Genomic DNA, 10846 nt, shown 5'->3' with positions numbered 1-10846 from the left:
TGCATCATGATTTAACCCCTTACCTGGCCCTGCCCATCCAATCATTGCATTTTTCCCTCGAGTTGTCACAGGCTGCTCACTTCTTGATCATCTCCATTAGACAGAAGGTTTTACAGAGGGCGGGACTGTGCTTAATTCTCCATCGTGTTCTCAGAGCCTCACATGGTGCCTGGGATCTAGTTGGTGCTTAATAAATGAAATATCCCCATTATTTCCTACTGTCCTACTCCCAGAATCCATGCCACCAAGAAGGCTAAAGATTGGCAATTGGAAGAGGGAAAGCCAAGGAGAAGTTAGTAGGGAAGGCCTGGGAGCCCAGGGGGAAGGGAACTGAGAGACTCTAAGAACACAGTGCAGGTAGGGGACCACTTTGCTGGGCCAAGAATTCTGGTATCATTCACTCAAAGTCAGACACTTGTGTCCCAATGGTTTCCTGAGCTTTGGTAAAGTCTTAAACCCCAATAAATGTTTTATTCACATCCAAGAACACATTATACCTTGGGGTGGCTCAAAGACCCTGCCTAGGAAGGAGAAGGGGGCACTCTGAGAAGGAGACCCTGCCTAGGGAGGAGAAGGGGCACGCTGAGAAGGTCACATCTTTGGGCTCCCCCTGAAAATGTTTTTCCAAAGCAAACACATGTGAGTTTATAAAGGCAGGTTCATAAAAAAGAAATCAGAGGGGAAGTCGTGGATCTAATAATGCCCCAAGCCCTTATACTTTCCCACAGGCGTCTGGGGCCTGACCCCCCAGTCGGATTGAGCCACCCACCCAGATGATAGCTGGCCTCTAAGCTGAGGGGCCTGGGGAGGCTTCAGTGATCCCTCTGCTGTAAATGTTGCCTCGGCTGGCCTATAACTCTGGGGCTGTGGAGGTGAGTGTTTATTCATAATAAGTAGCACCTGGCTGAGCAGGGGGCCTCTCCCACCCCCAACCTTCCAGGTCATACAGGCAGAGCTCAGGCTGTGGTCTTCTGGGGACAGGTTTCAAAGCAGCTCCTTAACGGCCCTCTCCTGGGTACTAAACAAAACTGCTCCTCCTCTCTGTATTCTCTTCACCCTGACTTTTTCCTCCCTAAGAGCCATGTTCCACATCCCAGCTCACAGCATTGACCTCTTCCTTACTTATTCTGCACAAAATGCAAGTGTGTATTTCCTGCATGCCTTGCTTTTGATATCCCAGAACAGAGAAGAGGGTCTGAACTAAAACTGTAGGGGCAGAAAGAAAAAAAGCAGCTATCATCCTTAGCTTCCCTGGGCACGGCATTCACATGCCAACATTTGTCACACGCAAATGAACATGATTTTCCCAACATGAAAAATTTCACTTCAGTCCTGCTGACTTGGGTTTACTAATTGCCTGATAGCATTTTCTTTGTTAAGCTTCACTGTGATCATCACACTTTTTGTTGAACTGACAGTAGAAATATTCCGCAGCCAACAACCCAAATGCAGCCTAATGCACGAGGACACTGATCTTTCATGATGGGGGTACATGCAGGTACAAGTGTCATTGTACAGGCCTCCAAGCCTCCAGTCTCTGAAACTGATGTCTGTGCAGGGCTTCCTGGGGCTGCCATAATGCACAACTTCAGGAAGATGCCATTCACACTGTGCTCCTGTGCCCAACGTCCCTGGAAGTGAGTGGGGTACAATTGTGCACACTACCCAGTGGCCCTAGAATACTCCATTCTGATTCTGGGGGTATGGCTGGGCAAAATGCAGGGAAACTAGTGAAGCTGTTTACTAAAGGCAACTGGAGCAGGGCCCAGGGAGAGAGCACCCATATTCACAACGTTGTTCTAGGTTGTGTTTTTTAAATTCTGAGCTGCCTGCCTCCCTCCCCAAGGCCCTTTGATGGAGGCATCATTAGTTTTACTGGTCAAGTCCAGTTGTCAAATGATACCCAGGGAAAGAGAGACAGCCTGGATACTAAGGGATGATTAGAATACAACTGAGGTTTGGGGAGAGTAAGGGGAAACCCTGTGGAACTTGGGGGTCCCTTCCCTGTGGGGGCAGTGACAGAGTGAGCCACAGGGAGATCTCCTCACCTAATCTGCACGCTCCCTCCTAGCAATGAGGTGCAGCCTTCTTATCAGCTGAAGAATTCAGCCAGCCGGTCAGGGTCGCATACCACACAGTGACTGGGCCTGGCTCGGCTGTCTAGCCAAGAACAGACTGGTCTTTGTTCCTGTGTGACTGGGGGTGCTACTCAGGGATGGAGAATCTAGGGTGGGTGCAATTATGAGATTTTTTTTAAGGTATAGAAATTGTATCTCCCATCTTGTACCATGGGAAAATAAACTGAAGGAGTATGATGTTGAAAGAGGAGAAAGTGGGGTCATTTTCATTGCTGGAAATTCATCTTCCCAAACGTGAACCATGAGTTCACCTGCCTTCCTATTGTTGCAAGAGCTACCACTGGGGTCAAAACAGTGCACTTAACTTTCAAATCTGGTTCAACTTCTCCTGAAGTCATATCCCCTGAGGACTCATAATCCCAAAGTCTTGGCATTTAAAGAATTCTTATAGGTCATCCGTTCATCCATCCATACATCCATCCATCAATCCATCCATCTATTCATCCATCCATCCATCCATCCATCTACCCACCCACTCATTCACCCATCCATCCACCCCCCCGTTTACCCACCCATCTACCCATCCATCTATCCACCTATCTATACATCCACTCATCCATACATCCACTCATCTACCCATCAATCCATCCACCCACCCATTCATCCATCAATCCATCCATCCATCCAACAACCATTTATTGAGAACATACTATGTGCCACCCAGTGGTGAACAAGAGAAACAATGAACCTCCTGTCATGGAGCTGACATGCTATTGAGGGAGATGGACAGTAAACAAGTAAACAAACAAATAAGCAAAATAATTACCAGATCATGGTAGATACCCAAAGAGAGAAAACCAACGAGACATGAGAAAATTAGTGGAGAGGCCTGGCGTGATCAGGAAAGGCCTCTCCAAAGAGGTAACATGTAAGCTGAAAACTAAAGGACAAGAATAAGCCAACCATACAAAATAAAAATGAAAACAAAACAAAACAAACAATTGAACAAAAAATGGGAGAAAAGCATTCCAGGCAGAGAGAATAGCAAGTGTTAGTTAAGAGGATTCTCTCAAGTGGGCAGAAGCTTGGCAGGTTTGAGGGGCAGAAAGGAGCCCAGCATGGCTAGAGCAGGGGGAACTTTGCAAAAACCTTTTGTTCCAATGAAAATAACACAAAATCTAATATAAAATAAATCAGAGCAGAGGGATTCAGATAAAGTCTGGTTAAAACCACTGATAAGATTCACCACTGCCAGAAACTAAGATTTCCCCTATAATATTCAGTATTTATTTGAACTATTTGGTGATGCCAAACCATTACCTCCAAAATCAAAGTTTATGGGCACCTCAAGAGTGTATGAGTCTCAAGGGAGCAGGGCTTATGGCAGGCAGGGCTTTCCTTGGGGTAACATCTTCCCAAACAAAAATTCTGCATATTTGCTGAAGGGTTGACACTCCGTCGGCCAAATAGCATCAGGCTGTGGGTTCCCCCTCCCAGCCAGCTGTAGGCTTATCCAGCTGGTTCTCGCTGAGCAGTGCACAGGACATATTTCAGACCAGGAGACTTTGAAGTATGTGTTATCTTAAGGCTTAACAATGTCAGGCTTCATAACCCAAGAACTGGCTTGCTAGCTTCCTACTTTAAATTGCTCATAATTTGAAACATGCAAACATTTCCACTTTATCAAGCAGGGCTACTAAACATATTATTGCTGGAACCTGCATGTTTTATGGTCTCCATACAGCCAGGGAGCTGAGTTTTATTAAAATAGACTGTTAAGAGGCTCAATTCATTATGGAATCTTTCAGGCCCCAGAATGAAAGAGTTTTGTTTATTCTAAGGGCAGAAAAAAAGGGTTGGGAAGAGAGTGAGGATAACTCTGTGTGTGCATCTCTGTGTATGTGCACGTGAGTGTGTGTGTGTGTGTATGGCAGGGGAAGAGGTGGGAAAAAGGTAGAGACCACCAACAGTCTCAGCCCTGGCCCTCACTGCCCCTTCCACCTCACTTCTTGTACCAGCTGCCTGTCTGAGGTGGAACATTTGTTTGTGGGTCTGTTACTTATGGTAGAGCTGGGTCTGGCTTCAAGACAACTGGAATTTAGCAAAGAAGGGTGATCCTCTAGGGGGAACAAAAGAAGCTCAAGGGCTCCTCTGAGAGTGGGCACACCGAGGATTTAAAAAATGGAATCTAGTCAACAAACAAGAACTAGGCACAAAGCTATTAAAAAGGATATTGATGGTGCAAACAGGCCAGGCTACATCTTTCCATTCAGTATATTCCTGGGATGGGGGCAGTATTTAATGATTTTAAGGATAAGACCATGTAATAAAGCCATTCCTATGTATTCAGGTAACCTTCATTACTTGCTAGAGCAGAGATATGGAACTTCTTGTAGCATGTTGCTCCTAGCCTGCTATATCTCATTGGCATGCTAGTCCCCATGCTTTCCTGGTTATAGAGGTAAGGTCTTGAGACTATATAGGGTGGTAAAGAGGTATCCACCTGTCCTCGTATCCAAGTTAACCCTGCAGTTAGATTCTAGCCCCAGACTAGTATCTGTCTGGCAGCAATTGCATGACAGACCCCAAGTGAGACCAGCAGAAGAGCCACCCAGCTGAGCACAGTCAACCCATAGAAATAGGAGAGATAATAAATAGTTGATGTTGTTTTAAGTCACTAAGGTCTGGTTTGATTGATTATGTAACAACAAGTAGTCAAAACACCACATTTCACTCCCTTCTTTTACTTGGAGGATTTGGGGGGAAAAAAAAGCAGTTCTCACAGGGTAGACAAAGGTGTCTTCCAGTCATGCTGATTATAATGATGATGATAATAATAATGATAGCTGTCATTTATTTAGCACTTAGAATGCACCAGACACTATTTCTAAGTGTTTGATTTTATATGTCACCTGAGTTAGGTTCTACTATTGTCTCCACTTTACAGATAAGAAAACTGAAGCTCAGAATCTGAGTCCACAGTCCTGGCTAACTCTACAGTCCAACTCTTGCAGCCAGGCCTGAAACCCTGTGACACTGCTGTCAACACAAGTTTCCGCACACGGGAAGTGCTCAGCAATGTTAGCTGGCACAAATTATGCCAGCAAGTCCTCTGGACTCTCCCTTCATCCCGCCTTTACTAAGTATTGCCTGGTTGCCAGGAACTGTGCTGGATTCTAGGAATGTCTCCAAAGCCTGGCATGAAACCCACTGGCCTCCCTCTGGAGAGGCTGTCACAGGCCTCTGGGCATCCTTTAATCTCTGCAGCCACAGTGTCTGATGCAATGGCTGATCCTGCATTAGTGAGCAGTGTTTAGGAAATGGGTTTATGAATAAATCACATATGAATAAACAAGGGATGAGTGGGCAGCTGGATAGATGGACAGATGGAGGGATGTACAAATAGAGTATATTATGTTGCACATACATTTTAAGCCTCCTCTGGAGTATCTCTCATAGTGCCTTTAATTTTATAGTGTCATTCTCATCTCTCTATGATTTTTTTCTCTATTTTTTTTTATTTGGTCTAGGTCCAGGGCAAATAGGGTAGGGGAGTCGAAGCTGGCCATGCTGGAGGTTGGAAAGGTGTTAACAAGCTATAAATGACCTTCCCTGGCCTATTCAGGCATAAGTAATGTCTCCAAATTGCCTACAGTCAAAACTGCCAATTCCAAGCTGATTGCAATGAATCAGGCTCCCCCTATACGCAATAATGTGATCAATTTCTCATTTCGCTGAATAAATAAGCTGGAAGATGGGGAACTGTCTCTGACCCACCGTTAACCTTCTGCCTCGTTATTCATATCAGACCTATGACATACATGTAAGAAATCCCTGGTTCAATTTTAGCTAATTATTTGTTAGGAATGAAGGCTCTGTGAAGTGTTACTGATGGTACAAGTGTCCAGGGACCTCCGGGCCGAGAAAATCAGGCTGAGAAAACCTTTGTCTAGAAAGAGGAAGGCTGGGAAGCAGCTTCCTTTTCTCTCCCCAGCCAAAAGCTTAGTGTTGGTGTGTTCATGTGTTTGTGCACATTTATTTGCTTCCAACTGTGATGCCCTGGGAATTTATGACAGTGTTGACTATTGTTATCTTACATCTTCTTATTGTAATTAGTGCAGATCACCCTCACAGATCAATTCCTTCATTGGGAGTAAATGCTGCAATAGTCTTTCCCCTCCCCCCTGCCCCACACACTGTCCCCCTGGTGTGGACATTGAGGGACCAGAGCTTTGGGAAACATTAACAATGTTCATTTAATTGGCTGGCTGCCTCTAGAGAAATTTCTGGGGATGCTGCAGAATTATGTTTGTGCTTACTGGGAGGGGTGAAGCCCATGCAGTGGCTTTGGCAGGTGCTGCCTGCAGAAGTGCCAGACTCTGTTGACCTGGTCCAGGGGACAATGGTGGCTTCCTTCCCTGAAACAGGGCACTGGTGGTGGGACCCTGGACCCGCCCCAGAGGCAGCTTGGATGGAAGGTTATGACTGTTTGCCCTTGCCAAGGCTCTATCTGAAATCAGCTTGGTAATTCCCTTGAAATCTCCCAAGACTAGCAGAAAACATGCTATTCTTAGGAGCATTTGTGTTTCCTTAAGAGAATAAAAGCCTCTGTCACACACTAGCTGCTTTATCACCTTTGTAATGTTCTAGTCCTTTTCCATTTTCAGAGTTCCTGAGAATTTTCCCCAACCACTCTCACCTCATGAGACTTATTCAATGAGCAGGTCCATTTATTTTATTCAACATATACATTCTAACACATGTCAGGCACTGCGTTTGACTTTGAGGGTAGAGTATGGAGGAATAGCATTATCAGGAATCTTGTCCCAGTGGAACTTTCAGTCTAGTGGGGAGACATAATATTTAAGATAGCATTGTGATAAGGAGTGAGGGGACATTCATGAAGGTGTGGGGCACAGAGGAGGTGACGGATTTGGGGGTCAGAGGGGCTGACCTGATGGTCATTCTAAAGTATGAAAAGCTGGGATTTAGGGGAAGAAAAATATAGGGGTTGGGCTGTAACTCTGAAGGCTGTCCCATTGCATGTGAGATGGGTCTCTTGAAGACAGCATACTGTTGGGTCTTGCTTCTTAATCCAACTTGCCACTCCGTGCCTTTTAATTGGGGCATTTAGCCCATTTACATTCAAGGTTAATATTGACATGTGTGGATTTGATCCTGTCATTGTGTTGTTAGCTGATTATTATGCAGACTTGTTTGTGTGTTTGCTCTGAAGGATAAAAAGCTGCACTTCATGAGAAGAGGTAGAAAGTGGGTGGGATGGTGGGGAAGAAGAATATCTACTAGAAGCAGCAGCACATGGGATGTCTTGGAGGGAAGGGGGGAAACAGTGGGATGGAAGACAGTTTGACTGCAAAGAGGTAAAGAAAAGGTCAAAGAGGTGAGCAGGACCAAGTCATGAAGGGTTTCATCACTCCACTTCCTGATGTAATGTTCCAATGCTGACAGCAGATGTGGGCTCCGTGAATAATGACTCTAGGTCTCAGAGTCTAGGATAATAGACTCCAATCAGGACTGCCTCAGACAAACCAGTGTGTAGAGTCACTATATTCAAAAATCATGTCCAGGAGCTTTGATTTCTAGGATTTTTATCCCAAGGTCTCTTGAAAGCAAATGAGAAGATCAGCTTTATACCTTAGGAAGATCTCAGTCTCCTGTGGTTGATGGTTTGGACGAGGGCAAAAATGATGGAGAGGGATAGGAGGACCCTGTGTCTTCCATGAGGTGGGCTGGGGCATAGAGTAGATAAGATTTGCTCCATTTTGCAGATGCAAAGACTGAGATCCAAGGAGACAAAGGGGCTTTCCAATCAATAGCAATCATTGGGTGATCAGCTTCACCCAATCAGTAGAAATGAAAGTTCCAGTGTGGACCCAGTTTTGCTGTTTTCCACAGTGGAAAACCTATTTTCTGTTTGGGTCATGAGAGCAGCCCCAAACTTAATGTTCAGTATATAAAGCCCAAGGAAAGCGGGGGGGAATTTGTCACCTTTAAAACAGAATGGATCCCTGGGGACCAAAACCTGTGAATCTCAAAGGAACTAAGAAATCTGTATTCTACAACACAGTAATGTGACATTTTAGATGATCAAGAACAGAAATATCCTCTTTCCCCTGGAATATGGATGATTGGGCCAGGGTTCCTCAAGTTGTTATGAACCACAGGCCTGGTCAGAGACCTCTGAAGCATGTGTCAAGCACCCTCTCCCTCAGGGCTTTGTGTGTGTCTTCCCTCTGCCAGGAACATCCTTTCCCTAAAGAGTCACATGGTTCATTCAGGTCTCTGCTCAGATGTGGCCTTCTCCAGGACACCTTTCTTGCCCATCCTGTCCAAAGTTGCTTTACTCTCTTTACACCTGATTATTTTTCCTACCTAACACCATGTGTCCTGTGGTTGTCATTTTGTAATCTGTTTCCCAACAGATTGATATGAGCTTCCCAAGGACAGGAGCTCTGTCTCACTCACTCTGCATCTCCAGTGCTTGTATACGGTTGGTACTTAATAAATATGTGAATTGCATAGATCAATATTGAAGTCACTGCTTCCATGAAGGATTCTTAGAGGGGCATCTCCAAGATGCTGAGAAGGGTCAGTCACATGAGGACAGACACCAGCACTTAGCTGCCCTGGTGCCGAACTCAGCACACCAACCTCAGACCAGAGGCTCCCTCTCTTCCTAGTCCCTCTGCATCCTTAAGACCAAGAAAGAGCCAGGCACAGACCACAAGCCCAGTAGAGGTCTGTTTGAATGATGAATGACTGAACAACTTGAGTGAATGACAACATTAAATCTCCTCTGAGGTCAGGACCAGAAGCAGACCCCAGCTGGAGGGAATTGTGGAACCATGAGGAATAATAGCATTATCATGACCAGAGCTGCCATTTATTGATTGCTTATTATGTGCCAGACACAGTATAATCATTTCACATTCATGATCTCATTTAATCCTCAGAAACCCTTATTAATTGCTACTGTTACTATCCCCATTTTACATATGAGCAAAGCAAGACCCAGTGAGGTTAAATAACCAGCCGAAGAGGACACAGTAAGGGCATAGCACAGTCAAGATTGGAATCCAGGACACTCGCTTCCAGAGCCAGTTCTGGGCTGTCCTGTGGGCAGGGAGTGCAGGAGCAAGTGCTAAAACCCTGGCTAATGGCAGGTCATATTCAGTCAGTATGCACAGTGGGAAGGCTTCCATACATAGCTATCTGCAAAGAAGAGGGAGAAGAAGAAAAGCTCAGCTTGGGGATCCATGTGTCTGACAGGGGAGGCATACCCTGTGTCCCCCAGCCCTTTGGGAGATTCCAGCTGGGGAAGAGAAACCATTCCTCCATTTGATTTGTTTTTGGTTTTTGTTTTGTTTTGTTTTTAGAGGTGAGTCTTGCTCTGTCATCCAGGCTGGAGTACATGGGTGCAATCATAGCTCACTGCAGCCTCCAACTCTTGGGCTCAAGTGATCTTCCAGCATCAGCCTCCCAAGTAGCTGCAACAACAGGTGTGTGCCACCATGCCCAGCTAATTTTTGTATTTTTTTATTTTTGTGAGACTATAAAACTCACTATGTTGCCCAGGCTGGTCTCAAACTCCTGGGCTCAAACAATCCTCCTGCCTCAGCTTCCCGAAGTGTGGGGATTACAGGAGTGAGCCTCCTCGTCCAGCCATCCCTACATTTGTATTAATAACTATGGAACAGCAAGCTCCTTAAGAAAAAAAATATAAATGGGTTTAGACTTCAATCCTTTGTTTGATCATTCATTAATTCAGCCATTTGATTGAGTTCCTACTATGTGCCAGGCACTGTTTTAGGGGCCAGGGTTTCAGCAGGGATCCTATCAGGCAGATAGGATTCCCACCCTCCTGGAACTTACTGTCTCATGGGAAAGATAATAACAATACAAGGGGGCAAGCATGGAGCTGGGGACAGTCCAGGAGCAGGGAGAGCAAAGAGCACCTGAGCTGAGGCTCCTCGAGAGGCATCCACTGGAAATGAAGGGAGAGCAGGAGTGGGCCAGGCAAAGGGGCCCGGGGAAGGGGCACAGAGAGCAGCAGCCTCACGAGGGCAGTGCAGGTGGGAGGAACGAGGTCTCTATTTTGAAGAAAGGGATAAAGCTTAAGCTCAGACTTAAGAAGGAGATCACTTGCCTAAAGATACCCAGTCAAGGCAGGGAGTGTGGCTGAAACCCTGCTGAAGAACCTGCTTCAGGCCAGGCACAGTGGCTCACACCTGTTATCCCAGAGCTTTGGGAGGCCAAGGTAGGAGGATCGCTTGAGGCCAGAAATTCCAGACTAGCCTGGGCAACATAGCAAGACCCACTCTTCATAATAAAATTTTAAAAAATTAGCTGGGCATGCTGCACATGCCAGCTACTCGGGAGGCTGAGGTGGGAGGATTGCTTGAGCCCAGAATTTCAAGGCTGCAGTGAGTAATGATTGCACCTCTGCACTCCAGCCTGGGTGTCTCTGTCTCAAATAAACAAAAAAGGAACCTGCTCCTAGCTGATATTCAGGAGCTAAGTCCACCCAGAGCAGATACCTTTTTTGAGCTCACACCCTATCTCCTGTGGGCCAGCAGTGGCTCCCATCAGATAGCTTTATAAACATGCCCCTGGCGTGTTTCTACTCTCCAGAAGTAGTTGGGCTCTGGAGGGTGCCAAAGCAAATATTTTCTGAGCCTGGATGGTGCGGCTCCAAGGTAGGGACAATTTATGGTAAGGTGGCTGACTTAGGGAGATACAGCAGCCTT

This window comes from Pan troglodytes, chromosome 18, assembly GCF_028858775.2.
Source record: "Pan troglodytes isolate AG18354 chromosome 18, NHGRI_mPanTro3-v2.0_pri, whole genome shotgun sequence".
Classification (NCBI taxonomy): Eukaryota; Metazoa; Chordata; class Mammalia; order Primates; family Hominidae; genus Pan; species Pan troglodytes.
This window is presented reverse-complemented; position numbering follows the sequence as displayed.